Below are 26,289 nucleotides of genomic sequence, written 5' to 3'. Positions count from 1 at the left end.
AGATAATATATTTACATTTGTATTTATATTCTATTTATATAGATGTGGAAATTAAGGAAATAAAGGAAGGAACTAGGGTATAAGGAGGATTAGTAATGATCAAACATACACAGGGTTAAGTCAGCCCTTACTCTTATCTAAAAAGCTTCAAGCACTTCCACTCTCCTGGTTCCCTTTTCTGCCTCTCCTCTCTCAACCACTCACATATTGTTGGTCTGTCTTACTTTTCATTATTGAATGAGTATTTGACATGTTTAGTCAATATTTTCTTCTTTTCCAATTATCTTCATGCCCAGTAACTATTCCTCATCTCTTTCCGACCAACCCCCAAAAGTCCCTTACATTTTCTCACTGCACCTTCTGCCCTCAGCCAGCACAAGCAGCAACACAGCATGAAGCAGGGTTTTGGTGCTCATTGTTAAGAGCCACTGAGCCCTAGAACTAGAAGTGTTAGAAACAGAAAGCAAGGAATGTGTTTTTGATAACTATACATTAAAAATAATACCCTTAGTAGATATTTAATCAGGTATACAAATCTGGCTAAAAGGTTTTCACTTTTTACTCTATGTTTGGCATGCTGTAAACTCTCTAGTAAATATTCTTCCTTGTACCTTCCTCTTTGCTCATCTGCTATCATGTTACTTTGTGTAAACAACCCGCTTCCCCTTCCAGATAATTTTATCATAGCTTTTACTTCTTGCATGTGCATTTGAGTTCTGTTGTGCCTATTAAGTGAAAAGACAAAGAAACCTTACAGCGACACAACAATAAAACACAAAAATAAAACACAACAACATAGTACGGAATCAAAATACTTAGTTTCTAGTCTTATAATAGATGTATAACTCACTGGCCAAGTGTCTTAGACACGCATGACCTTTACCATTCCTGTGCCCCAGTTTTCTTAGCTGAAAAATGGCGAAGTTAGAGTCCATGTTGTAAGAATCCTTCTCCGTTCAGAGATTGAATGAGTTCAGCCCTATTTACACCTATGTCATTCATCTCTGCAACAACCTTGAGGGGAAGGACAGTAAGTAACATTATCCCCACATTGCAGATAAAGAAACGGAAGCTAAAGGAGATTGTAGGACTTTTCTACTGTTCCACATTTGTCTGGTAGCAGCGCTAGGACCCAAACCCAGGCTTTATTTGCCTTTTATATCTACAGAGAAAGCTAAGCCACAATCTCCCAGAGAAAGCTAAGCCACAATCTCCCTATATAAAGAAGAGACAAAGGGGGTAAATTGGTGAGATTTTAATGTTTGTCTAATAAATGTAAAGGCAGAGGCAGGAGTTTCTCTCTCTTAAGAAAGAGATTGTACTTTATAGATATACTGTATTTAGATCACATTGACTATTATTTTGTTTTACATTATTACTATTTTCTCCCAGAGTACCAAATCTGCTTTGGACCTTATAGTTGTTGAATCTCACTCACAGATGGAGAATCCTACCACACAAGTTTTTTTAAAGAGCAGTTTGTTAAAAATAATGTTTGCGCTCTTCCTTAGCAGAATAATAATGCAGAATGAATATTTATGTGTTTTATTCTATAATTTATGAAATGCCTTTGTGGTGATATTATGTGGGTTCTCTGTATTTAAAGGTATAATGTAAATTATAGAAGTATTTCTGTACTGGTGTTTTTTACATATTATTACATAATAACCAATAGCATACATGCATTAATGAGTTTTTAAATTATGCTACTGAACATGGAAAAATAGAACATGGACAGTGGCAATGACAATGATTTACTTTGTCAGTTATGCCATCTGCTATTTTTACCAAATTCTTCAGGGAACATGGCAGTAGCTAGATGACTAGGACCCTAGACGAGTAGTCAGAAGATCCAAGCCCTATTCATAGAACTTACACTGACTCACTTGGTGACCATGTGCTCATCAGTTGATCTCCTGTAAGTTCTCAGATGTTAGAATTTGGGAGTGTTTCCTCATTTGCCAACCTCTCAGAAATGCCATGAATGTAGGTTTTCCTGTGTTTGCAAAATATTGTTAAAAAGGATCATGAGGAAAAAAAAAACAGACTTGAATAGCAGACTTAACACAAGGTATAACTAATCTTTAAAAAAATTTAAATGTTATTTTACTATCTAAGCACACCTTTTCTCTCCTTCAACTTTGTCTCTTCCTCATCTGGCAAGACAATCTCTCAAGTTTGGAGGGTGGGGGAGAGGAATGAAGTAAAAGAGGGTGATTTTGTCTTTTCTTCATTCTCTCTTACTCTGTTACCCTCTGAAGTCTGTCTTTGCTCTTTCATAATCTAGCTGAGTGTTAGTTGAAGTGTTAGTGCAGTTAAACATTAAATGGAAGCAGAAATGCAGCAGTTGCGAGAAAAGAGAGAGCCCACATACTTTTAAATTATCCTTGGAGTCTGTTTTATTCCTTCAGTTGTTCAACAGATATTGAATGCTGAACATCAAGATGCTAATCCCTGAGGGTACGAAGACAATGGAGACACAGTGCTGCATACGTGAAGTGCCAACAGATCAGAGGCATTAGATATACAGGTCAACCATTACACTTGAAGTATGATGCGTGTGAAGATGGAAGAGGATAGCAGAGAGGGGATGGGACATCTAGAAAGAGTCCAAGAAGTGAGGTATCAGCTAACCTTGGAGGGCAAGGAAAGCAAACCAAAATATTTTTTAGATACTGTAAGTTTTATAGTAATGGTTTTTAAAAAATGAATATTTAATCAAATGGAATTGTACACTAGGAAATGTGCCAAGCAACAGTAAAATCTATAAAATCATCAATTTTGGAGTTGGAGAGATAAAATTCAACTCCATTTCTATCTATAGGTGTGACCTTGGGAAAGTTGCCTGACCTCTCAAAATCTGTTTCTTCATTTATAAAATGGAGTTTATAAAAGCATTTACATCTCTTGGGGTTGTACGAAGATTAAATGAGAGAATATGTATAAATTCCCTGCCCAGTCCTTGGCACCTGGTAAGATGATAAAGGGTCAATAAATGCTAGCTATTATGAAATATTTCTATATATTTTATCATCGAACCCTTGCAACAATCCAATGGACAGGCATTCCTAATGTCAGCTCTTTGGGAAAGGGACACAGAAAACAGGAGGTTCTAGGAATATAGGTTAGAAACCCTGAAAGACCCACATGTGCCATAATAAGGAGTTTGGACCACATGAAGAAGGCAATAGGAAATCTCCAAAGATTTTTAAAGGAGAGAACCAATGAATTTTATGTTTTAGAAATACTGTTAAGATGGCAGTGTGGATAATGGATTGGAAAGGCAGGGAGAAACCTGAAAGGTAGGAGTCCAGTTAGGAATTCTATGTAGTAAATCTCTCTGTGTAATAGTAAGCATGGGAAATCTGCTAAGTGCAATCATACAGACCTGCAGAAGGGATAGCTGGTGGATCCCCTGTGCCCTCAATCTCCACTTATTTCTATATCAATCCTGCTATGGTAAAGGCTTTAGGACTCACTTCCAAAATGCTTAATGCTTTCCACTATGAATCCCACCAGTAATGGTGGTCTCTTTATTGCTAAGTGGCATGAGGTTTTAATCATCTCTGAAAAAAGAGTAAGTAAGCTTCCTGCTGGAAATGAAAGAACTAAATGTCAGTATAATTGCTTCTTGGCTGCGGGGAAGAAGTAGAAAGATTCCCTAAAAACATTTGGGTAGTTCGGTAGCTTAATTTTTTTTGTCATCTTCATATGTTGATGATGTCATCATCATTAAGCCACTACATTGATTCAAGGGTAAATCAGACATAATAGAATTGATGTAAAACACAAATATAGAATATCTCACGTTACCACTTTTTAACCATCAGATGGCTATCATTTCATCTTTTTTTCTTTCAAAAAGTTGATTTTCCTTATCTCAACAGCATTTAGTATTTCCACTGTAAAACACCAGTCCTTTTCCACTATTTTTGTGGGAGAGTCTCCATATTAAAATGCATACATTTAAAAAGTAATGAATGCAAGGGAAGTTTAAGACATGTCGAAGGCTACTCTTCTCTCAAAACACCAGAAACTAAATAATTTGGAAGGAATGTTCTCTTATGTAACAACATCTGAATATATACCATGAGGAATCTGTGAGAAACCAAGTTTTCTTTTGAAATATCACTATTCTATCCTGAATTCTTCCCTTTACGGATGTGCTTCCAATCCAATTTTGCTTAATAGAATGTACTTTTTTTTGCCTTGATTTTAGTTGTTTGCATAACATGTGCATGTACTTTGAGATACAGGTTGTTGTAGACACGAGAGGTTAACTACGGAGAAAAGCATCGAAACATAATAGAGGAAATGTATCCAAGCATTTCATATTTTTCAGGACTTGAATATTTTAAATAATATAAGAAAAAATATATCCTAGTGCTTTACAAAAGTTATTGAGCACATTAAAATCATGATGCATTTAAAATATGATAATTATAATATATATTTAAAAATTAATTTGAAATATTTATCACAACGCTAGTGAATAATAACCACAAAATTTTTTCCTCAAGTTTAAGATCTGGTAATAGTGATTTGTAAAAAATTATTACAGGGATCTACAATGTTAAATCAGGAAAGCAGCTTTGAGACTTGGCAGAAAAGTGAAATAATTTTTTTAAAGATATTCTTAAACACATACCTCAAGCTTAATAAATGTGTAAGTGTTAAAAAAAAAAACCTAAGAAAATGAGCTACTTTTAAGGTAAAAAAAATTTTACAACATGGATTTAATAATTCAGACAGAGAAGGTGTTAATAAACCAGAAAACCAAAGCAAAAATAATTACATTAATGTAAAAATATGAAAAGGACTGAATGAAAAGGGAAAAGACACCAAACTTCAATCAAGGCCATGCCATACAGAGAATGACATGTGTAGAAATACAACTAAAATTATAAAAACAATAAGCTAGAAACAGGAAAGACTTTTTTTTTTTAGAAAATGAATTTTAAAGATAACCTTCATCTTATCATCTGCATAGGGTGAAAAGTCTTTTTAGTTAATAGTTGAGTCAGTAAATAATATACTTCTATATAATATCTTTTTAAAAATTTTTTTTAAAAGGAAAAACAGGATTACCTATCTTTTGCCTCTAAAAAGTAGGCTTGATAGCTTCAACACTGGAATATTTTTAATGTATCTATATTGTTTTTTCAACTTAAGAAACTTGTCTTTTTTCTTGTAAGAACTTATGCTATAAGACACACACACACACACACAACGCAGAACAGAGCACAATAGTACTTCTTGATAGAAAATATTTTTTAATTCTAAAAATTATACATTAGTATTTGAAAAGATATAAAATTAAAAGCAATTTTAAGCATATAGAGGAGAAAATTATGTATTAAATATAACTGAAATTCCTAAAAAGACATATATAATCTAATATACATTTACAATAAAGTAAATATATGAAAAATAGAAGAAAAGTAACTATAGCTCACTTCTTTGAATTTTTAAGTGCTATCACATGTGAGGTCATTTCAACAAGATTGGGAAACATTATTGATTATACAATGCAGACACACCTTAGTGACTAAGATGGCTAAGCGAGGAGACCTAAACTATCATTACCCTAGTTCAGATTGTCAGCATATCTCACCAGGCCTAAGCTGTCCTGCTCTCCTCAAATACATGTTTCAGAGAGAATCACTTAAAACTTAAATCTGACAGTGACCAACACATGATTTATAAACTAGCCACCCAGCAGAATCAAAAATGTGGCTGAACAGAGAATGTAGATTCTTGCTCTACACACATGTGCTATTAGAACAAACCAAGGTTGCCTGTTTTTAATTCATTGCAGCAATTCTTTTTGTTTTCCTGTTTTGAGCAATAATGAGCCCTTAGTTATACCAAAGTCACAAATCCATTTTCTATCCAAGCTAAAAGGCAGTTTTGACTTTCTGAAAGGGGGTGGTCTCACTTTGTTGTCCAGGCTGGTCTCAAGTAATTCTCTTGCCTCAGCAAGCTGGGATTACAGGTACACACGACTGCTCCCAGCTTGAAAATTTTGATTTAGCCTAGCAAGTCAAAATGGGTGTCAAGCATAGCATGTCAAAACATGTGGGGTATGGGGAGGGAAGGGGAGTTGACCTTTTTATGGAATTCATGTAACCTTTTGGTATCATAATTTCCTTATCCACAAAACAGAAATAACATTAGGCTTGGCCAGGTGCAGTGGCTCATGCCTGTAATTCTAGCTCTTTGGGAGGCCAACGTGGGAGGATTGCTTGAGCCCAGGAATTCGATACCATCTTGGGCAACGTGATGAAACCCCATCTCTACAAAAAATAGAAAAATTAGCCGGGCATAGTGGCACATGCCTGAAGTCCCAGCTCCTTAGTGTGTTGAGGTGGGAGGATCACTTGAGCTCAGGGAGGTCAAGGCTGCAGTGAGCCATGATTGCATCACTGTACTCCAGCCCGGCAACAGAGTGAGATCCTGTCTTAGAAACAAAACCAAAAACAAACATCAGGTCTGCAAACTTCAAAGTGATGTTATGAAATGTTAAATAAAATGCGAATGTATGTCAAAGGTTTTTTACAGTGCAGAGCAATGTGAAGTTATTTTCTACAATAAATAATGGTGGATTTACAATTGGGACACACCTGAAAAACAGCAATTCCAGTGCTTGTAGATGTAAACGAAGGTCAGTTTGAGTGGATACCCAGCCCTCAGCTATCTCTGAGACCTCATTTTTGTACCCCTACCACTCTGTCCCATCTTACTGGTATTTGTTCTGTTCCTTGAACAAAGCAAATTAATTTCCACCACCTGGCTTTTCTCTCTACCTGGTTAGCTATTCTTCCCGATCCTTGTTTTTCTGCTTTCTTCTCACAATTTGGGTTTCAATTCTAATGACACCTTCTCAGAGATGCCCCCATCGTTAGCCAGGCTAATTGCACCACTGCCCAACCCTACTCCAGTCTCATTACTCTATTATTTTCTTCTTAACATTTGTTATCTAAATATCTTACTCCTTCTTTACTTCCTTATTTGGAATGGCCACCATACAAGGGCACTATGCCCTTTTATCAAAGGACCTGAGTGACCCAGCAGTCTGTCACTAAGCTAGACCATACTGCCAATGGTTTCAATGAAAGGAAGTTCAGAGTGACCTTGTCAAATCAGGGAAATAATCGGTCGAAAACCTGACTTTCCAGAGAAACAAGGGTGGAGAGGAAAGAAAACACACATGTGAATGAAAACACTAAACAGACACAGGATAACACAGGATAGTGTGTGTGTGTGTGTGTGTGTGTGCTGTAGGAAGCTGAAGCTGGCTTAATGTGTTAGCAAAAATAACAATTTGGAAAACAGAATTTCTTGTTCTGGTTTGTCAGAAGGAATAGACTGAGGTAGTCTGGGGAAACGAACTGGACAATTTTCTCACATGATGCATTTGGATAAGTAATGATACCCTTTTACAAGTTAAATTCAACACAGCCTTTCAATAACTGATTTTCCTGTAATTTCTATTCTATGGCATATAAAATGTTATTTAAAAACCTTCTCTCATACTAAGTCCCATCCTCTATAGCAAAATAGTGAGGTAAGTCACATTTCTCTTTGGTACTCTCCCACCTCCTCTTTCAGAAACTGTTTCTTCAGTCTCCAGTAATTCAATCCCTTTCCACCACTATTATTCACCTGCCCCACAACTTACTCTACCAGGCCCCACTTTCAGCTGTCAGAAGACTTCTGTTTGATGTTTTTTCTTCTGAATTCCAATTTAGAGTTTGTCTGAGTATGTGTCTGTCTCTCTCATTAGACTCCATGTAACAAATATGTCCTCAGAGTGCCGACTTATTACAGAATATGATAGGCATTCAATGCATGTTTTCATCTCATACTTTTCCCTAGTGTTTTTTTTTTCTACTATTGTGTAAGTTAACATTATTATTACTATTTTAATGTCCACAGGGGTGGGATTAGGGTTGTTTTTAAAAAATATACATATATTTTCTATTTTTAAAAGGTCTCATACTTTTTTTTACAAAAAGAAATTAAAGAGGAATGAGAAAAAGGAGCTTTACTATATCTGACTATGTTGTGAGTAGCAGATGACACAATTTTTCCATTTAACTGGATGGAACTCATATTGAAGAAAATCTCAGGGAATAGAGGAATCTATAGGTAGCTCTCTTCTAATTAATCTACTCAGTCAGTGATCTGAACATATATTTTGGAGCCAGGGTCTTGGGTTTGAATCTTAGCTCTGATGCTTGCTTAGCTTGTTTGACTTCGAATAAGTTTCTAAATTTTTCTGTCCTTAACTTCCTCATCTGTAAAATGGGGGTAATAATTGTACCTATTGAGGGTACAGGGTTAACTGAGGATATATTCAACAAATAATGTTTGAAGACATTCTACGTATTAGGCCCTGCTCTTGGTACAAGGGCTAGAATATGGAGGGAAAAAGACAAAAATTCATTTTTTATAATGTTTGTATTCCAGTAAGGTAGATAAATATGCAAACACCTATATGTGTTAGTGTAAGGAGAAAAAGAAAAAAAGCAGAGAACAGTGTATGTGAACTGTTGATGGGCAGGGGATTTGAAATTTTAGGTACAGTGGCCAGGGAAGGTCTCACTGAAAAGACAATTTTATAAGAACCCGAAGAAAGTGAGGAAGTTGGCTATGTGGATCTCTAGGAGGAGAGCCTTCAAGGTAGAGGGCACACAAATTGCAAAGGCCTTGAGAAAGAAGCAGGCATGGTGTGTTCAAGGAATAGCAAAGAGACTAGTGAAGTCGGAGTGGAGTAATGGCGGGGGAATTATATGAAGTAAGGTGTGTGTGTGTGTGTGTGTGTGTGTGTGTGTGTGTGTGTGTGCTGGGGGTGATCAGTTAGGGCCCTGTGGGCCATGATTAGGACTTTGGGTTTGGACAAAGGAGTGATACAATGAGATTCATGTTTGAACCACATTCCTCCCAGTTGCCTCACTGAAAACTGACTGGGGTGGGGATTGGGGAGCAAGAGCAGAGACAGGAGGCCGGTTGGGAGTCTCTTGCACAGTGCAGTCAAAAGATGATGGTGTTTGGACCGAGGAGGAAGCAGTGCAAGTGGTAAGGACTGGACAGATTCTGGGTTTATTCTGAGAAGAGAGCCAACAGGATCTCTGGGCTGATTAGATGCAGGGTCAGTAAGAAAGAGAAGGCCTAGAATTACACCAATGTTTCTGGCCTGAATAGCTAGAGAAATGATGCTTCCATTAATGGAAATAAGAATATAGTTTAATATATGAATAATATATTATCATGCCAAAATGTGTTAACATGTTAATGAATTGGTGAATTAAAAGCACTAAGTATAGCAGTTAACATCAAGTGGGCCTGATGTGTTTGTTGTTATTAATAATACATTGAAATGGGAACATTTTTTAAACCCCAGTATATGATTAAATGTTCATGTCAGAGTCACAACTTGTGGTCTTTGGAAATAAAGTGATTTAGACTTTCCACTGACAGATGTAGTATAGGAGAAAAATATAATTTTCAAGTAATGACTAAGAATTCCCTCTCCTTCAATTCCCCTTTTAACCTGCACATGCCTTTAATATGGCACTTCCTTCTTTTCTTTATTCTTGCCTTTTCAAAGTATCCCTATCCTCAAAAGTAACACATATACTAAATATATTAACTTTTAATGGATAATCTTGTGTTTTATAGTTACTATTGCAATGGAATTTCTATTCAACAGTACTATTTCAAGTGCCATTGAAGTATCCTGTCTTTTAAAGATGCAATAATAACAAGTTTTTTTTTTTTTACTCTTATTGAATGTTTTTGAAACTGTGAAAACCAATACAATTCATTTTTGTTTTTGTTTTTTTTAGAGACAGCATCTCACTCTGTTGCCCAGGCTGGAGTGAATTGGTGCCGTCATAGCTCATTGCAGCCTGGAACTCCCGGACTCAAGCAATCCTCTCACCTCAGTCTTCTAAGTAGCTAGGACTACAGGCATGCACAACCACGCCCAGTTAGTTTTGAATTTTTTGTAGAGACAGGGGTCTCACTTTTAAATGGAAAGAATCAAGGCAGGAAAGGAACTGGGGAATCTAAGTAATCTCTTTTATTTTTAATACCACAGAGATACTGTGGGTTGTGGCTTGCTAATTCAATAAAGGATACAAGCTCTCAGAGATTGGCATGGATTCAGCACTGGAGTTCAGAACAGACAGGACTCTGATATGCAAGAAATAATCTGAAGATAGATTTCACGGTTCTCCCCTAAATTCAGAAAGCTAGTTAATGGGTCATATCATCATTTCCAATGATAATTTAAAACTTTCTAATTTGGAATGAATTATTTAATTTTTCCTTCTTTCCTTTCCCTAACTTTCTACTCACACATTTCTAATAATGTTTCATTTAATGTTGATCCTTATGGTTTATAATTTAACAGTACCTTCATGGCTTAAAAAGTACTGTCATACACATTTCATTTTCACTATTTTTACTGGTACAATATTTTTTACTAATTGTCTTAATTCATAGATGAAGAAATTATTTGTATTATTTCCTCCTTTAGATGTGTAATTTGAAGCTCTGGGAATAATTATCAGATTGCTAAATACACATAGCTTTTAATGAGCAGAAACATAACTTGAATGTGGGTCTTCAGTTTTAAAAACTTGTTCCCTGTCCATTTCATTACAGTTGAATATTGGTAATTACTAATAAAATTCTCTGAGTATTTTCCAGGGAGTTCAGTCAAGACAGTGGCCTAAGAACAGTTAGAACCATAGTGCCAGGAAGCCAGAGTGGAAGAATGTAGTGAGGAGAGACAAAAATTGGCCACAGATAAGCCACATAAGGAAAAAAGAAGACTTTATGAAGTTCCAAATATATGGCCTTTAACATATTATACAAGTCACAAACTTAGGTATATATTTTCACTGCTGCATTTCATCAATCTAAGATACCACTGATTGTGAGATGCATGACCAAGAAAGAAAGATTGGAAAAAAAAACTGTCAATTAAATCACAATACAGCTCGATCACAAGGTGATTTTAGATTTTAAAAAGTTAAAATTTGAAAAAAATGTACATCTTAGAATCAAAGAAATATAGTACTAGTAACTGCAGAGGGTATGAAAATTCTCAAAATCAGTTATAATACAATCTCACTAGACAATCGATAAGCACTTATTAAGTGCCTATGGATGGGTACAATGAAGCAAAATGCATAATCTAGATGAAGAGGTTTAAGTGCTATATATGAAATATTCATTGCTACCCTTCAGTTTCACAACAATGACCACTGCTGAAGACAGCAGATCCACTTGTAGATGTCTCAGTGTAAAAGTGCCAAGAGGATATAAGGCATAGGAGGGAGGAGGAGAGAGAGGAATACAGAGGCAGAAGCAGCAAGGGGAAAGGAGAATGGGCTGGGGAGGGGTAAGAAAGATGGGAAGAGGGATCTAATTGAACCAGGAGTTTCATTGAAATTCAAAAGTGGTCTGAATCCTGCTCACGCCAAATCTCCTGATCTTATTAAATATAAATGCTGTCCTGTATATGAAATGATACCTTAAAACATCAGCTTTGAAAAGGGGTTCATACATTTTTATAGCGTTGACAGCTCCATGTTTAATACTAAAAATTTTTCTCCTTGTGTATTTTTTTATTACAAAGGCAATTTTAGTACCTCTCAAATTTGAACTAGATATAATTGATTAAATATTTGGCATTGCTTAAAAATTAAATTTTGTTATGACTGGTTATCAACCTCCCCAATGACTTAAAAGTTTTAGAATTTGTGATTAAAATTAAAAAATTGTTTGGGCTCAAAACCAATCACCTAAACATTTCACTTGATAATTTTGTATAAATTATGATTATCATCACAGTATCTGTGTGCTGAACTGGAAAAATGAAATTAGATTATTTCTAATTAAAAACACTTTTGTTTCAGCAATGAGAATTTCATAAATAAATTGTCTTATGATATGAAATAATTGCTTTTGAAATTACCCAGATAAAAAGAAAAGATAGTCAACCTCTTAGCTGTGCATTATGCTCATAAATTTATTACTAACTTAAAAAGGGATAATGTCCTGCAACATCATTAAGCCTCATGTCTAAATAAGTGGTAAAGTATATTATACATTCTGATACTGTCACACAGTTGCTTGTGATTGAGGAAAAACTAACCTAGTAATGGTAATTACTTCTTTTGAAAGGCAAAACTATAAATAAATAATAATGCAGAGCAATTTCATTTTTTAAAGTCAATAATGAATTCCATCTGCTGCATGCCATTAAAAATCAAAGAGGTTACTTACACGCCTCAGTTCTTTTTATATCTTTATTCCTTCCATTTAAAAGTACAGGTTGATCCGTTTAATGATAATGTTATTTTGGCTTGTTTGACCAAAACTTCAATCAAAAAAAAAGAAAAAAGGCAAAAAAAATCCTCCTATTTCTTGCCTCGTTTTTCTGGAGCCTAGAGAATGTAACGTAATAAAACGCTAATGAAGAACAGAGACATTTAAACAAATGTTTAAGGGGATGGTTTGGAGAGTCTTAATGAAATGAATTACAAGTCTTTGAAACCCAGAATACAGTGGTGACAAAAGTGAGAGCATGTGACTTGATCACTGCCATTACCCGAGTTAGGGCCAATTTTTGAGTGAAGAATAAGGTAAGGCAACATGGAAATCTTACTGACAAATGTTGTCCTATGAATGAATAAAAAATAAATCGCTAAGGACTTGTTACAAATGGCCACTGGACATGAAGAGACTCAAAACCATTATGTCTGAATCTATTTCTGGGAGTACTTATGGAATCATAATTAGCAGCAGTATCTACAGCAAATCATAGAGAAATAATTTACACACATGTGAAGTCTTTTTAAAAAGATATTCTATTTAGATTCAGTGTTCTGACACAGTTTAATCCCTCCTAACCTCCCCAACCAAACATTTGCATTTTGGAGGCAGTAGCTATAGAACCTCCAACTGCATCGTCACAGATCCATACAGCTCATCTGGACTTTGAAAATGCAACATAAAGTGTGCCCTTTAATGTCCGCTGTATCTGACTTTCCAAAATAACTTATTTAAAGCCACTAAGAGGGCACTTACACATACCTTTGCGCTGGCAGAACATTTCTGAGGTCCTTCCTTCGAACCTTGCTCAGCTAGCAGTGAGCTGCTTTCAAGAAGAGGAGACAGGAATTTTGATTCCTGTGCTTCTCAGGGTAATATAACACTTCCTTTCTGCCAGAGTGCCTTCTCCTCCAGCCCAGTCCCTGACCCCTGGTGGCAGTGTGCAAGATTCAGAGGTTTCTGTTTCTGCACACAGGAAACTCACTGTACCTGCCCTGTGACTGTGGACTTGCTCTTGGCTCACTGAACATTTTAGAAACGGTGACGATGACATGCTCTGTATGACACGTTACTAAGTTGACACTGTAAAGTCTATCATGGAGTGAGATCACAAGACTCAATATCTAGCCTCTGTACAATTTCTTATCATAAAGTAAATAAATGGCATGGCCACCTTTAACAAGTCTCTATTTTATAGTCCTAATAGCAACAACAGGTAGAAGATTTGATAAGCTGAGTATGAACCAGGCTAGTGTTCTGTACCTTTATAGATATGTAAATATTGCTAGCCATTGTTAGAACATAATTTTGATGTTTTGCATCCAGAACTTCCAATTGCATCATAATGGATATAGTTCACACTGCTTTGCATTATAGTTATTTCTTTTAGTCTTTTTTCCCTAGGAGGGAAAGAAGAAAGTCCACACAACAGCACTAACTGCTTAGTAATTAAAAGAATGGATAAAAGTAGTAATAACTTCCTTCTTTGTACTTAGCACCCACCCCCCTTTTTTTTTTTTGAGATGGAGTCTTGTTCTGTCACCCAGGCTGGAGTACAGTGGCGCCATCTTCATCTCAGCTCACTGCAACCTCTGCCTCCCAGGTTGAAGCCATTCTCCTGCCTCAGCCTCCTAAGGAGCTGGGTCTACAGGCACACGCCATCATGCCTGGCTAATTTTTGTATTTTTAGTAGAGATGGGGTTTCATTATGTTGTCAATGCTGGTCTTGAACTCCCGACCTCAGGTGGTCCACTCACCTTGGCCTCCCAAAATGCTGGAATTACAGGCATGAGCCCTTAGCCCCCTTTTAATCCACATTCCCTGTTATCCCAGTAGAAGTAAAGGGCAGCACCTATAGCCCAGCTGCTTCTGACTTACTGTTTATGTCCTTAAACTTTAGAATCCTGGAGAGGATTGTGGTGGAAATCTGCCTTTCCTTCTTCCCTGTCATCACATTTTTATGAGACCCTTCAACAGCAACTCACTGAGATATATACAAACTGTAACATCATATTTTATTTGAGGGCAGAGATCACAACCATTAAGAACAGACAATGTCAAGTCAGTGGGTAAAGATCTTCGTGAGTCTAAGAACTAATGGATGCCCAAACAGGTGGGCTTCAGGGGTAAATTTAAAAGATAAACAAATTGTCAAAAACCACGTGCAGAGTTAGTACAAGGTGATGAAGTGACAATGATCATGAAGAAAATGGAGTTCATGGTGCCACCAGTTCACAACGCTGAAGTTGTATAAATAGTAATAATACTAAGATTTTGCATGTAATATAGAGCTTATGGTCTTGGCCAAGTTCTGACAATTCCGTAATAACTGGTCATTGACTAGTAAAGTACATGACCAAGCCAATAAGCTTTTGCAGGAAAATGATATAAATTGGCAAGATGATTCATTCTCAAATGAAAATTCATGATGTCTAATCTTCTCTATGGAGCTACATTTGTATTCAATACAAACTCTATTTGGTTCCTTTAAGAGTTCCAGTATTTCCTATGAATGCTGTTCAATACATGAGATAACTTATGTAAAACTTCTAGTTAAGCTCCTGGTACTCTGCTATAAGAAGGTGTTTGGCTGGGCACGGTGGCTCACACCTGTAATCCCAGCACTTTGATGAAACCCTGTCTCCACTAAAAAAAAAAAAAAAAAAAAAAAAAAAAAAAAAAAAATCCAAAAAATTAGCCAGGCATGGTGGCGGGCACCTGTAGTCCCAGCTACTCAGGAGGCTGAGGCAGGAGAATGGCGTGAACCTGGGAGGCGGAGCTTGCAGTGAGCTGAGATCGCGCCATTGCCACTGCCCTCCAACCTGGGAGACAGAGCAAGACTCCGTCTCAAAAAAAAAAAAAAAAGAAGGTGTTTCATTGGATATTAATTTGCATTCTCTTCCTTAGTGACATGAATGGCTTATTCCAGTCCTGGATTCCATTCTACTACATTAAAGTAATGCTAATGATAACAATGACTTACTATGTGTAATGTTTTATCGTTTACAAAGTGCTTCAACGAATATTCTCACGTTATGCACACAACCACCCTGGGAGATGTTGCTTATTCTCCAAGATTTGCCAAGCACGCTATGTATAGAAAATTAATGACACAATGTTTCCTTGCAGCTTTATATGGTGAGCATAAGGAGAGAGCAGAAATGTTTTGAAGATGCCTTGATGTTCCTGTTCAAATCATTCAGCATAGCTGCAGACTTCTGGAAAACAACAGCAGCAGGTAGAAAGCAAAAATGAATTGGCATTTTTTTCCTTTTTTTTTTTTTTTTTTTGAGGCAGATTCTGTCTCTGTTGCCAAGAGTGGAGTGCAGCAGTCTGATCTCAGCTTACTGCAACTTCTGCCTCCTGGGCTCAAGCCATCCTCCCACCTCAGCCTCGGGACTTACTGGGGCTGTGGGGCTTTAAGTGCTTGCCACCATCCCGGCCATCTTTTTTTCTTTTTTTTTTTTTTTTGAGATGGAGTCTCACTCTGTTGCCCAGGCTGGAGTGCAGTGGCGCAATCTTGGCTCACTGCAACATCTACCTCCTGAGTTCATGTGATTCTCCTGCCTCAGCCTCCTAAGTAGCTGGGACTACAGGCATGTGCCACCACGCCTGGCTGATTTTTTTGTATTTTTAGTAGAGACAGGGTTTCACCATGTCGGTCAGGCTGGTTTCAAAGTCCTGACCTCAAGTGATCTACCTGCCTCGGCCTCCCAAAGTGTTGGGATTACAGGCACGAGCCACCGCGCCTGGCCTATTTTTCCCCATGTTGCCCAGGCTAGTCTCGAACTCTTGAGCTCAAGTGATCCACCAGCCTTGGCCTCCCAAAATGCTAGGATGACAGGCATAAGCCACCATGCCCAGCCAAATTGGCTCTTTTTTAAAGCAAGACTTCATGTAACAATAAAACTCATACACACAGAAGCAGCACCCCAAACAAAACGTAAATACATGTGGTTTTTAGCATCTGCGGAATATGCAAAGGAGGGCTTTTACAATATTTACATCTCACATAGATGGTATAGTAATACTATCTACATTTGCATTGTGTCTGAATATGAATGAGAGAGTTATAAAACCATACACACACACACTGCCATATCAAACACACCTATGAATTGGTCATATGACAGTATGTATATAAGTAAATATATCTATTTATCTATATGTCATATCTATAAGATACCTATTTCCCAATATTTGGCCATTTGTTCTTTATTCTTTGCTCTCATTAGGAATCTGATAGGAGCTAGACTCAAGTCACTGGTCAGTTAAGTTTACTTCTTTCAAGCTTTTGTAAAACCAAATCAATCTTATAATTGTGCTTAGAGCTGTCCACTAGGTATACAGTCAACATCATTTCTGACAAATATTGGCTATCTACCACTTTTGGGATGTGGGCTGCTAAGAAGCTCTGACTTACGGCAGTCAAAAATGCTCTTGCTTCTACATCTCTAGTTTTTATTCTAGATTCTTTTTCTAGTTTAGTTATTTATTTTACTGTAAGTTGGTTCTTTATATCCTAGCTGACTTATCTACTTTCCTTATATCTGTTGTCACACCATGTAGATTGACCAAGTTGTGATAATGTGACTTAAATGTCTAGGTTTATTGATTTATTTTTATGGGATTGAAAAATGTGCTTGAGAATATAATTAGAACTTGATCAAACTGAACCTTTTTTAAGATGGTGAAAATAATAGACCTTTTACAAAAGAAAAACATATGGTAAAAACAAGCCTTTCCAAGACTTGGGTAATTTTGAAATCATGTAGTTTTCCTAATTATAGATGTGAATTGTTGGCAGGTAGGATTATAAAAGTACTTTTGCTAATATCACATTGCAATGCTGAGGGTATAGTCTTAGCCTGAGATGTGAATTTCACTTGTAGTGTGTACACGTTTCTCAAAATGCACTCTGCAGAACACCAAAATGAACACTTTCACCCCGAGAAGTGCCAGATGGGGAAACAAATGCGGTCGAGATGCCAAGCCATATAAATGGTGTCAGTTCTAAAACAAGGCTTTCCAGGGGATGGCTGCAAGGGAAAGAATTCCAGAGAAAACATCTAGTTTTTCTGTGAGAAAGGTTACTTACTAAGTAGTTAACTCATTTTCAGGGGAAGAGAGTAGGTGTTTAAGAGTAATTCTTAGGAGAAATTTTGAACTACTTATACTGACAGTTATGGTTGGCTGATACGTATAGGACATAACAGGCTGGGCGCAGTGGCTCACGCCTGTAATCCCAGAACTTTGGGAGGCCGAGGTGGGCAGATCACCTGAGGTCAGGAGTTCGAGACCAGCCTGTCCAACATGGTGAAACTCTGTCTCTACTAAAAATACAAAAATTAGCTGGGTATTGTGGCACATGCCTGTATTTCCAGCTACTTGGGAGGCTGAGGTAGGAGACTTGCTTGAGCCTGGGAGGCAGAGGTTCCAGTGAGCCGAGATCGTGCCATTGCACTCTAGCCTGGGCAACAAGAGCGAAACTCTGACTCAAAAAGAAGGACATATCAAGTATGTTAGGTTTTGTGGAAATTAAATACATCACAAAATTCCCATAAATTTAGGTTGCATAAAAGAGCCTTCACTAAACCAGATCAGGTAGCATGCAATGAAAATTAAAGTTTAATGAGCAACTATATGTTTGAGGGCAGCCTACGCTAAGCACTCAGGTTACTGGTGATTCAGCCATCTGATCCAAACAGCTCTTTTCATTTCCTCCTCTTTCCGTCTGTGTGAACATATTTTCTTCTGCTTGAAGGGAAATAGCCAAAGTTCTGTTTTCCCTAGGGAAAAATGTCTCATATTAGGTAAGAAGCATGTTTTCCATTCTGTTCTTCCCTCCTGTTATATTTCTCAGCAATCTGCATAAGTAGTCAACTTGCCTCCTGTTTTCCCTGAGCTGCACTGACTAACGCTTGTCTGAAAGCACGTGTTGCAGAGTGATGAGCAGTTATGATTCTGAAGATAGTTGACCAGGGTTCAAATCTCAGTTCCTTCACTTTCTAGACTTGAGGTGTAGGGCCAATTACTTAACCCATCTGCCTCTCAGTTTCATCACCTGTAAAACTAGAATCTTAGTATTCGTAGGGCTGTGTGAGAATTAAAGTATTTAATACATGTAAGATACTTAGAATAGTACTTGGAATGTAATAAATACTCAATAAATGCTTTAAAATTTTCAAGAAGTGAGAGCCATAAAAGTGTATGTAGGTATTTCACATTTTGCCTGCTCTGTCAAAATAAACAATGTTAATACAGTCCTAAACATATAGAAATGCATTATGATGAACTCCTGAAAAAAAAGACTTTCTTAACTATCTGACTTAGAAAATACAAAATTGTCAAAAGAGATGCAGAAAGGAAATGAATTAAAGAAAAAATTCTCAGATCATAATAAGAAATGAGTTTTGAGCTTGAATTTCAAGCTTCTATTAAAAAGTCATCTGAAGAAAATGAATGATACATATGTAACAAGTTATATATGAAGGTTATTATACCCCCCAAAATTATATAAAGTTATTGTTTAGGTACTTACATCAATCATGCTTTGGAGACTGCTTAATAGTGTATATGTTTACCTTATACAGTTTCACTGGACTTAACCTATATGCCTTATATATACTATTTCATTTCCATATTATTTTCTTCTCCAGTTTCCTTTCTATCTTATATAAGTATTTACATTTCTTTCACACAAATTTTAAAAAGTATTCCTATCAGAATAATATTTTTTTCTACAAAAGGTAGACAATCTTTAAGGTATGAACATGAGAAAAGGGAAAAAGCAAAGCTGAAATACAAAAAAAAAAAACTGAAGGAGAAAATTATGAAATGAGTAGAGACTGATTAACAAGAAAAGAAAATGCAAAGCTATCCTTTTGGAAATAATTCAAGCTCTCTCAGTCATACAGAATTAATCCTGGAAATAAGGCAGTTCTCACGAAAAACAGAACGACCTATTTTTTTTGTTTGTTTTTATGTGTTTTTACCATACAAAGGTATAGAAATTAAAAGTATGCTACATTTGGTCTATTTAGGCCACTGTGCCGAAAACTGATGTAAAAACTGAATTCATTATTTTATTTTTTTAAACAATGTGTTATACTTCCTTACAAAAGTCACTGCTGTTTACAGGCAACAGGACTCTCCATCCCCACCTAATGCTGGCAAAGAATAAAGATGTTCTAAGTTAATTTTGGAACAGTTAGGAATGAATGGGGGTGGGAAAGGGCAGAGGGGAGAAATTAGATGCCAAGACACTCTGACAAGCACTGCCAATTTGCGTGGGACAAACACTTTGATCTACTTACTTCTACCTTTCTGACATCACCCTTCTGGTTCTCCAGGGTCTATCCAATTCTCAATCTTTAACCCTTAGGGAAATAACTTTTTACTAGAGATGCTCTCTTTCGATCACCTTTGACCTCCATACAAAATGCAGCCCAGTTTGTGTTCTCCATTCACTCACAAAGTTATTAGGACAAATGAAATGCGTACAGAGTTAAACTGAACCTGACAAAGCACATTCACTGCTCAACACTCCAGGTTCTGGCCTTCAGGACTCCTTTCCACCAACACATCTTGCTCACCGAGTTGAACACAGACAGGCCTCTTTTCTGGTCCTTGAATGCACCAAGCATGCTCCTGTCTTAAAGCCTTTGCACTTGCAGTTTCTCTTTTCTTAGAATGCTCTTCCCCAGACATTGGCCAGCCCTTGCTCTTCCATTCTATTTAGGTCCCAACTTACATACCTCCTCTTTGGAGGGGTGTTCTCTGACTACTGTATCTAGGTCAGCACCCTATACAAGTTTCTTCTTCGTACCACTTATCACTAACTGATACTACCCATCTCATTGTTTGTGATTAGTCACCTCTACTAGAATCTAAGTTCTAAGAATGTTCACTGCACCCAGAATAGTGTCTGGAACACTGTAGGAGATCAATAAATAAATATCTGTTCAATGACCCAATCAGAAGTTGCTGGGCATAGAACAGATATTTAATAAATATTTAAGGAAAACCTTATTGACTGAAGGACTGTGTACATGCTTTATGCTAGTTTAAAAACAGGCAGAATCTTATTACTTTATTTTAAATTTGCATTTAATTATTGGTTGGATCAGACTTGGGATGTCATGATTGTTTCTTCGAATAATGTCATCTAAGTTGGGATTTAAAGGAGGAAAGAGTAAGTCAGGCAAGTAGGATTATGTATTGAACAGGTAGTTGGGAGCAGGGGAAAAGGAAAGTGCTCAAGTCAGAGAGACTAGCATGGGCAGAGGCCTGGCAGCCAGAGGAACTTCCACTGAAAGGAGTTGAATGAGACTGTGGCATGGTACAAGACAGGATAGGATAAACGATGGTAGGATGAGAGGAGAGAGATGAGGTTAGAAAAATAAGCAAGAACCAGTGTCTTCACATGCATTGTAATTATATTGAGGATTTGGATTTTGATCTGAGGGTAACAGAGAGATACTTCAGCTTTTAAGCAGAGCATGAACAAGATTAGATTTGAACATTTGAAATTAGCTGCAAATGAGAAGATGGATTGGAGGAGGCACATCCTGAATGCAGGGGACTACTTAGAAGATGATGATTATAAACTGTGTGATATATGAAGCTGAATAATAGCAGCAGTGGTTGACAGAAGTGGATCAACTGATGACAATTTGCAGGGTTGAATAGACAGAATTTTTGGATTGTAGCAGTGTTGGTGGGGACTTGGGAGGGAGAGGAAAGAATCTAGTTTGGTGCCAAAGAACACTGAAGGCAACTGGCTTAAAGGGGTAAATTATAAAAAAAAAAAAAAAATCAAAAGGTTGATTTTAAAACACCTGTGAAATATTTTACTGTATATTACTAGTGAACAATTGGATTTATGGGTCTAGAGTTTATGATAATCTTCTGGGCTAGAAATTTAAATTTGAGCATCATCTTCCCATAGATGTGAACTGATATCGTTTAGGAAAAACATATACTCTTTACCTATATTCAACTATTGTTCATACTTTATTCCATTTGCTTTATGTTTGTGTTCTCTTTCTCTCATAAATATGTGTGTGTGTGTGTGTGTGTGTTATATACATACCACACACACAAATATACTTATTGAACCATTTGAGTGTAAATTACATGCATCATAGCCCTTTACCTCTAAATAGGAAATGTATATTTCCTATAAATATGGGTAGTCTTTTACATAACCATAGTGTAACTTTCAACTTTGGAAAATTTCACATGAATGGAATACTTTTCTGTAATCTGTCATCTGCATTCTAACTTTGACAATTAACCCAATAATGACTCCAGAGAGCACTTTTAATTTTCAGGTTAAAGTTTTAATTCTTCTGCTATGTTGTTTTCACGATTACACAAAAACCTAAGACCTATGTAGAATAGTTGATTCTGTTTACATTTTCCTTCCGATAAAAAAGTAATAGGTTTGAAAGAGTATTTCCTTATATTACTGAAGACCATTTCTTACAACTTTTCTATTATCTACTTAGAATCCATGAGGGCAAAGCTACTATGTGATTAAAAAAGAGTTGCCCAAACTGACCTCCTGTGTATATAGCACTTGCTTTGATGCTTCTTTGTGAGCAAGAAGACTTCTCAAGGCCCAGGAAGTGCTCTTCCTTTTATTATTATTATTGTTGTTATTATTATTATTACTTTTTTGAGATGGGCTCTTTTTTGTCCAAGCTGGTCTTAAACTCCTGGGCTCAAGCGATCCTCTCCCCTCAGCCTCTCAAAGTGCTGGGATTACAGGCATGACCCACCACGCCCCACTGCCCACACATTCTTCCTTTTACTAAGATCAACTAAGATTGAGTTATGTTATGTTTTTCTCTCTTCAAGAAAGTAAAAACAGAAAGCAATCAGGAAAGCATATGGTGGAGTGATAAGTGGGGAACAAAGTTCATTCTACAAAATGGGCTTTATGATTTCAGTCACCTTTAAGGAGTAGCAGAATTCAAATACTAAAAAATGCAATGTAGCAAGCATCAGCTAGAACTAAATTCACAATGTTGTCACCAAGAATTCAGAGTAGGACGATATAAACCCATCAGCATTCCAAACCTAACATGACCAGAGAAGCACAATGAGCAGCTTTATTTATAGGAATACTTCTGCACCCACTTGCAAAGTTGCTAAACTGGTTTCTGTTTCCTTTGTGGGTGTTTTGGTCAAAGAATAAAAGCATGTTTGGGCCTGTCACTGGGTACTGAGAGTTGATCTCTAATGACAAAGAACAGATTTATCAAGATTATTTACCTCCACAAGAGCTCTAACTTACTGTGACTCAAAGCCTCTCGCATATAGAAAAATTACTTCCTTCCCTCAGAACCCATCCTTTTCAAAAAATATGAGAAATGTACCTGGATTAATCCACAAGCCACTTCAAAGGCAGATGTCTGACAGTACTAGATCTCTGATAAAAAATAGTACACATAGCAGTCTTTAGCCTCCCACAGAAACCACCACCAAGATGACCCAACCATAATATGTTTGTCATTAGGCCATTGAAAGATTTGCCCATAAAGTACATGAGGACAGGTAAGCCTTGATAAAATGGATTTTTTTTTCATCGTTTTGGTTTGTTTGTTTTTTGCTTTTTTAGAGACAGAGGACAGGGTCTCGCTCTGTAACCCAGGCTGGAGTCTAGTGATGCAATCGTAGCTCACTGCAGGCTTGACCTCCTGGGCTCAAATGATCCTTCTGCATCAGCCTCCTGAATAGCTGGGATTACAGGCACATACCACCGTGCCTGACCAGTTTAAAAAAAAATGTTTTTTTTTAGAGATGAGGGTCTCACTGCATTGGTCAGGTTGGCCTCAAATTCCTAGCCTCAAGCTATACTCCTGCCTTGGCCTCCCAAAGTGCTGAGATTACAGGAATGAGCCACAGTGCCCAGTGCCCACCCTAATAAAATAGATACTTTCAAAATAAAGTCAAATGACGGGTCTAATGTAGTGGTAAAACTAGAGGCTTTAAAGAAAGACACAGCCGAGTCTGAACTCTTTGCTACATACTGTGTAGGTTTGGCTGAATTACATAAAGTTCTCTATGTCCCAGTTACCTCACTAGTAAAAAAAAAAAAAAAGAAAGAAAAAGAAAGAGGAAATAACATCGACCTGCTAGGGCATTAAGTTGGGATTAAATGAGATAATGTATGCAAAATGTCTAAGAACAATGTCTGGCATATGGTGGCTGCTTAAAAATAGTTCCCTGCACCCTTTGGCATGCTGACAAAGACTTATTTAATACTAAGCAGAAGGGCTGATTTAAGGCAGAAGGATCGATTTAAGGAAGAAGAGATGAGAAGGAGGGACCTGAGACCTCCAGGGAGTGATGACACAAATCAGTGAAGGAAGGCAGGAGATGGTTCTGAGGCTTTGCCTGTAGTCCAGATAAGTGTAAGCAATCCTTGAACTTGGATAGCACAGTGAGGAAGGCTACTTGAGAGGACTGTGAAAGTGTTAGTACAAGAGGGCTATTGACTCCAAATGTTGACTTATGCATGGCAGAAAGAGTGGTGCTGCCCTTGCAATCAGAGGGGAGGGAGGGATAACTTACGTCAAAAATGGTCATTTGAATTCTGGAGATGTTTTCAGAGGCACACAAAATATAAGGGGAAAGTTGCCTAGCTCACAGCTGGATTGTGGTGCTTTAAGCTCGACAGAATGGCTGGCATTCAAGTTCCACTTCTGAGGAGTCAGCTACATGTAAATAAGTTGATACCCCAGCAGTAAAATATCTTCAAGAAAGGAAGAGGTATGGAGAGAGAAGAGGAAAGTTACAGACCATGTGTATTTAGGTCAGACATAACAACCCTGCTCTTTGTTTTTCAGCTTGGTAGGCAAAGTGCCAAAACTACTGTTTGTGAAAGGTGTTGAAATGAAGCATGCTAGGGCTCTACACCCATTTGGTTTCTGGGACATTGGTCAGCTGGCATTTTCTTAACTAAACAACAAAAACCATTCAGAGAAGGGCTCTTTCTTCCTTTGGGTTAAGAACAGCAAAAACTACCATTCCTGGTGTTTTTATTTAGTAGCAGGTACTCCAACATGGTAGGCAGAATGATGACCCCTAAAAAATATTCTTGTATTGATCCCTGGAATCTGTGAATGCTACCTTACTTGGCAAAGAGAAATTAAGGACGCAGATGGAATTAAGGTTGCAGCTGACTGTGAGATGGGAAATTATACTGAATTATCCAGGTGGGCCCATTGTAATCAAAAAGGTCCAAGTGGAAGAGGGAAGCAAGAGCTACCATATGATATCAAGAGTATCATAGTGGCCAGGTGCAGTGGCTCATGCCTATAATCCTAGCACTTTGAGAGGCTGAAGCGGGCGGATCATTTGAGATCAGGAGTTTGGTGCCAGCCTGACCAAAATGGTGAAACCCTGTTTCTAGTAAAAATACAAAAAAAAAAAAAAAAAAAAAAAAAAATTAGCCAGGCATGATGGCACATGCCTGTAATCTCAGCTACTAATGAGGCTGAGGAAGGAAAATCACTTGGACTTGGGAGGTGGTGGTTGCAGTGAGCCGAGATTACACCACTGCACTCCAGCCTGGGCAACAGAGTGGGACTCTGTCTCAATAAATAAATAAATAAATAAATAAATAAATAAATAAATAAATAAAGAGTATCATAGTGATATGCTGTAAGGAAGACTTGCTGGGACATTGCTGGCTTTGACGATGGTAGGTGGCCAAGAGCCAGGGAAAGTAGGGGGCCTCTAGAAGCTAGAAAAGGCAAGAAAATGGATTCTCCCATAGGGCCTCTAGAAAGGAGCACAGACCTACTGACACCTCGACTTTAGCCCCAGTGAGATGCATTTTGGACTTCAGAATGTTGGGACTTAATATAATAAATTTGTTTTAAGCCACTAACTTTTGCATGACTTGTTACAACTGCAATAGGAAACATAATACATCTGGTAAACACTTTGCATCCCATAGTGAGGTGGGATTATCATCCACATTTTATTATTATCATCCACATTTTATTATTATCATCCACATTTTATTATTATCATCCACATTTTATTGAAAATAAAAATAGAGACTTAGAGAGGTCATATGTTGTTTCAACCTAAGTAGGAAGTGGGAGATATCAGGAGATATCAGATTTGAGGTGTTTTTTGCGTTTCCTTTTTTTTTTTTTCTTTTTTTTTTTTTGGAGACAGGGTCTCCCTCTGTCACCCAGGCTGAAGTGCAGTGGCACCATCTCGGCTTACTGCAACCTCCACCTCCCGGGTTCATGTGATTCTCCCACCTCAGCCTCCTGAGTAGCTGGGATTACAGGCGCCCACCATGCCCGCCTAATTTTTTTTTTTTTTTTTTTTTAGTAGAGACGGGGTTTCACCATATTGGTCAAGCTAGTCTGGAACTCCCGACCTCAGGTGATCCACCTGCCTCAGCCTCCAAAAGTGCTGGAATTACAGGTGTGAGCCACCATGCTAGGCCCAGATTTGAGGATTTTAGGAATGCCTTTGTTCTCACCATTAAATCCTAGCTATTTCTGGCCTGGCTTTTCCCCTACAGAATGTGGTTGGCTCAATTAAAGCAGGTCACCAGGCAACTCCAGGCTGAGTCTTGTTGGAGAATAAAGTAGAATATCTGTCCTGTACAAATAGACCTAAGACAGAAACCAGATTAGCATTGCAGAAAGTCAACCATACCCTATCTATGTGTTTTAATTGCTAGAGTTTTGATTTGGATAATGTCTTTTTAAAAAATTTTAGCTTTCAAGTATAAAATATTACAGATTTTATCTTTATGAATTATACAGCAAACTCTTCTAAAAAAGCTTGGCTTTCCCAGTGGCATCTTGTCAGCCACATGTTTTCAGCACAAAGGAACGATTTTGCCCCAGTGCAAATTAAAAGTCCCAGGCTCTCACCTCCTTCAACTTGTAAGATTTT

At 37.4% G+C, this 26,289-nt stretch overlaps 1 protein-coding gene and 1 long non-coding RNA gene across 5 annotated transcripts in view; one reads left to right on the top strand and one right to left on the bottom strand.

Moving 5' to 3' along the window:
* OXR1 (oxidation resistance 1) overlaps positions 1-26,289 on the bottom strand; it is a 303,412-nt gene that overhangs the window by 122,380 nt on the left and 154,743 nt on the right. The window lies entirely within an intron of this gene.
* The window catches only part of LOC134810900 (uncharacterized), a 139,036-nt gene that overhangs the window by 26,317 nt on the left and 86,430 nt on the right, over positions 1-26,289 (top strand). The window lies entirely within an intron of this gene.

Source organism: Pan troglodytes, chromosome 7, assembly GCF_028858775.2.
Source record: "Pan troglodytes isolate AG18354 chromosome 7, NHGRI_mPanTro3-v2.0_pri, whole genome shotgun sequence".
Taxonomy (NCBI): Eukaryota; Metazoa; Chordata; class Mammalia; order Primates; family Hominidae; genus Pan; species Pan troglodytes.
Note: the sequence above shows the minus strand (reverse complement) of the source record. Positions and strands in the feature narration are given on the sequence as shown.